The sequence below is a fragment of the Mus caroli genome, chromosome X (assembly GCF_900094665.2).
Source record: "Mus caroli chromosome X, CAROLI_EIJ_v1.1, whole genome shotgun sequence".
NCBI classification, from domain to species: domain Eukaryota; kingdom Metazoa; phylum Chordata; class Mammalia; order Rodentia; family Muridae; genus Mus; species Mus caroli.
Genome location: NC_034589.1, coordinates 8,044,764 through 8,049,666, shown reverse-complemented (window position 1 = coordinate 8,049,666; position 4,903 = coordinate 8,044,764).

Genomic DNA, 4,903 nt, shown 5'->3' with positions numbered 1-4,903 from the left:
GGGTAGGGAAGTGGGGGGCGCTATGGGGGACTTTTGGGATAGTATTGGAAATGTAATTGAGGAAAATATGTAATAAAAATATATAAAAAAAAATTTAAAGTAAAAAAAAAAAAAAAAGAAAGAAGAGACAGAAGCTGAACAAATTGGATGCAGTAGCAGCTGACTTTGCACCCATGAATGTAAGACAGGATTTGATGAGGATGTAACTTTTTAACAAAAGCTAGCATTGCAGCTTTGCAGACCAAGGCCCTTCAAAACTAGAGAAGAAATACACAAGAAAGTGAGATGATACCAGTATTTATGGTTGCATCAGTGGTTCTCACCTACCTGCCTACTTCACATCTCTAGGTGAATACCAAATAAGTATCTCAAACTCCCCAGGACCAAGCTGAATTCCTAGTTCCAAGGGAATCCCAGACAATTGCTTCACTGTCTTCTCCTTCCCAGTGAACAGAAACCATTCCTGAGAAGGGGGCCATACTCTATTCATTCTTCACGTTCTCCCTTTCATGCTCCATACTGAAAAGGTCAGAAAGAATGTCAGCTCCACCATAGAAGTACTTGGAATTCAGCTAATTCTCCCCACCTCCATGGATATCACCCTAGTCCAAGCCATTGCCACTTCTATGCTGATATACCGAAATGGTCACCACAGAGTCAACCTGCGCTTTTCCATAGTCCTATACAGAATGTTCTCCAGTCACAAAAGTTAAAAACACATGTCAATTCATGTCAACCTTGCATTCAAAGGCCTTCAGTGATTCCTTACTTCAGAGCAAAAGCCCAAGTTGCCACCATCACTTTTGAGGTCCTGTATGAGCTGTACTCCAATCCCACCTTATACTTATACATCCTCTGTCTACTCCCGCAGTTACACTGGTCTCCTTGCAATTCTTCAGACTTACAAGACATGGTTCCATCAAAAGACTTTGTAAATGCTATTTCCATTGCAGAACAAATTCTTTTGATAAACAAATAGCTCTCTAGCTCAATATTTCCAAAGACCTTTCCCTAGATCACTTAACCAAGTGAGGCCTTCTTTGACCACTCTTGAATATAGCACCCCATTCCCATGTTCCATATAAAGTATCTTTTTTTCCTTAGGGGTTTTATCACCTAACATTGTACAATTATCTTGACAATTATCTATATTTTTCATCTAAACATATGTTTAAGGAACATAGAGTTCTTGCACATTATTTATTTCTTTTCCCCCAGTATCTAGAGAAGTACCTAACACATAGTAGGTGCTCATTAAATAGACAGTAACATCTGTGAGTTAATAAAATAAATAGAGGTATGTCTGGGACAATAATTTTCAAATGAAAAATGTATATATTTTAGGACTGGGGAACATGTCCCAGAATTTATTTGATCCCAAAATATCATGTGAAAATCAGGTCATAAGTTGGAATTTATTCATTTGCTTGTCTAATAACTTTAGTTATGAGCTTTCAGGAAACAAAATATAATAGTTATGGGCAAGGTTGCACTGACAGTATATTGACATATTGGTTTTAACTCCTATCCTAGGCTTCCTATTTCTATTGTAGAACCAGGTGGTAGGAGAGTGGCTAAAATTGTGATGTATCCATTGGCCTACCCAAATACATTTCTTCATTCTTTCTTTGGTTGGATAAAATGAATGAGGAACCAACTTTCATGGATTTTGGTATAGAAAGAAACAAATAATAAGCAAAATTTATAATATAAATAATATTATATGGAGTGAGCAGGTTACACTTATGAATATATACATGTATACATATATGCATGTAATAGCAATTAATGAAAAAAAGAGACCAGGAATTTGAAAAACAGCAGATGAAATATATGGGAGGCTTTGGAGGAAGCAAAGGGAGAGAGAAATGATGCAATTATATTATAATATTAATAAAAGAAAAAACCCCACAATATACAAAAGCCATATAGAATGTATAAAATGTTGACCGATTCTGAGAATTGGCTTTTTTAAAATTTTTTTAAAGAAAGACATAGAAGGCTGACTTGAAGCAGGAAACATTCTGACAGGAGGGCATGTGCACTGTGAAACACAGAAGTCCAGCAAGGCTTCACACAGAAGAATGGCAAATTTTCAATTACATTCACACTGCAACAATTGGTGCTTTCTTGAAGAGGCTTGTCTGTTCAGATGTTAAGCTCCTTGAAAGGAAAACAAACACTTTGATTTTCTCCTTGATCTTAATCATTTAGCATTTGCCCCCTGTAGTTCCTCCACAACAGGTTTCTAGAGATTCCTTCAACTGTACTTACTTGGGCTGGATTATCCCTTGGCTAATTCTTTTTTTTTTTTCTTCCTTTTTTCTTTTCTTTTTTATTAGATATTTTCTTTATTTACATTTCAAATGGTACCCCAAAAGTCCCCTATACCCTCCCTCCACCCTGCTCCCCTACCCACCCACTCCCACTTCTTGGCCCTGGCATTCCCCTGTACTGGGGCATATAAAGTTTGCAATACCATGGGGCCTCTCTTCACAGTGATGGCCTACTAGGCCATCCTCTGCTACATATGCAGCTAGAGAGATGAGCTCTGGGGGTGCTGGTTATAGTTCATATTGTTGTTCCACCTATCAGGTTGCAGACCCCTTCAGCTGCTTGGGTGTTTTCTCTAGGGTCTCCATTGGGGACCCTGTGGTCAATCCTATAGATGACTGTGAGCATCCACTTCTGTATTTGCCAGGCACTGGCATAGCCTCATACCAGACAGCTATACCAGGGTCCCTTCAGCAAAATCTTGCTGGCATATACAATAGTGTCTGGGTTTGGTGGCTGATTATGGGATGGATACCTGGTGGGATAGTCTCTGGATAGTCCATCCTTTCGTCTTAGCTCCAAATTTTGTCTTCTCCTTTCATGGGTATTTTGTTCCCTATTCTAAAGAGGAATGAAAAGTATCCACCCATTGGTTTTCCCTCTTCTTGATTTTCTTGTTTTTTGCAAATTGTATCTTGGGTAGTCTAAGTTTCTGGGCTAATATCCAATTATCAGTGAGTGCATATCTAATGACTTCTTTTGTGATTGGGTTATCTCACTAAGGATGATATCCTCCAGATACATCCATTTGTCCAAGAATTTCATAAATTCATTGTTTTTAATTGCTGAGTAGTACTCAATTGTGTAAATGTACCACATTTTCTGTATCCATTCTTCTATTAAGGGACATCTGGGTTCTTTCCAGCTTCTGGCTATTATAAATAAGGCTGCTATGAACATAGTGGAGCATGTGTTCTTATTACCAGTTGGAACATCTTCTGGTTATATGCCTAGGAGAGGCATTGCTAGATCTTCTGGTAGTACTATGTCCGATTTCCTGAGGAACCACCAGACTGACTTCCAGAGTGGTCATACAAGCTTGCAATCCCCCCAGGAATGGAGGAGTGTTCCTCTTTCTCCACATCCTCGCCAGCATCTGCTGTCAGCTGAATTTTTGACCTTAGCAATTCTGACTAGTGTGAGGTGGAATCTCAAGGTTGTTTTGATTTGCATTTCCCTGGTGATTAAAAATGTTGAACATTTTTTCACGTGCTTCACAGCCCTTCAGTATTCCTCAGTTGAGAATTTTTTGTTTAGCTCTGTACTCCATTTTTTTGTTTTTGTTTTTGTTTTATTAGATATTTTCTTCATTTACATTTCCAATGCTATCCTGAAAGTTCCCTATAACCCCCATTCTCCTACCCACCCACTCCTACTTCTTGGCCCTGGTGTTCCCCTGTACTGAGGCATATAAAGTTTGCAAGACCAATAGGCCTCTCTTTCCACTGATGGCCAACTAGGCCACCTTCTGATATATATGCAGCTAGAGACACGAGCTCTGGGGGGTAAGAACGGTACTCCATTTTTAATGAGGTTATTTGAATTTCTGGAGTCCAATTTCTTGAGCTCTTTGTATATATTGGATATTAGTCCCCTATCAGATTTAGGATTGGTAAAAATCCTTTCCCAATCTGTTGCTGGCTTTTATCTTGTTGACAGTGCCTTTTGCCTTACAGAAGCTTTGCAATTTTATGAGGTCCCATTTGTCAATTCTTGATCTCACAGCACAAGCCATTGCTGTTCTGTTTAGAAATTTTTCCCCTGTGCCCATATCTTTGAGGCTTTCCCCCACTTTCTCCTCTATTAATTTCAGTGTCTCTCGTTTTATGTGGAGGTCTTTGATCCACTTAGCCTTGAGCTTTGTACAAGGAGATAAGATTGGATCAATTCGCATTCTTCTACATAACCACCAGTTGTGCCAGCACCATTTGTTGAAAATTCTGTCTTTTTTCCACTGAATGGCTTTAGCTCCCTTGTCAAAGTCAAGTGATCATAGGTATATGGATTCATTTCTGCATCTTCAATTCTATTCCATTGATCTACCTGTCTGTTACTTTACCAGTACCATGCAGTTTTTAATCACAATTTCTCTGTAGTATAGCTTAATGTCACGCATTAGGATTCCACCAGAGGTTCTTTTATTGGGGAGAATAGTTCTTGCTATCCTAAGTTTTTTACTATTCCAGATAAATTTGCAAATTGCCCTTTCTAAGTCAGAGAAGAATTGATTTGGAATTTTGACGTGGATTGCACTGAATCTTTAGATTGCTTTCAGCAGGATAGCCATTTTGTCTATATTAATCCTGCCAATCGGTGAGCATGGGTGATCTTTCCATCTTCTGAGATCTTCAATTTCTTTCTTCAGAGACTTGAAGTTCTTATCATACAGATCTTTCACTTCCTTAGTTAGAGTCACACAAAGGTATTTTGTATTATTTGTGAATATTGTGAAGGGTGTTGTTTCCCTAATTTTTTCTTAATCCATTTATCCTTTGTGTAGAGAAAGGCCATTGATTTGTTTGAGTAAGTGTATATATATATATATATATATATATATATATATATATAT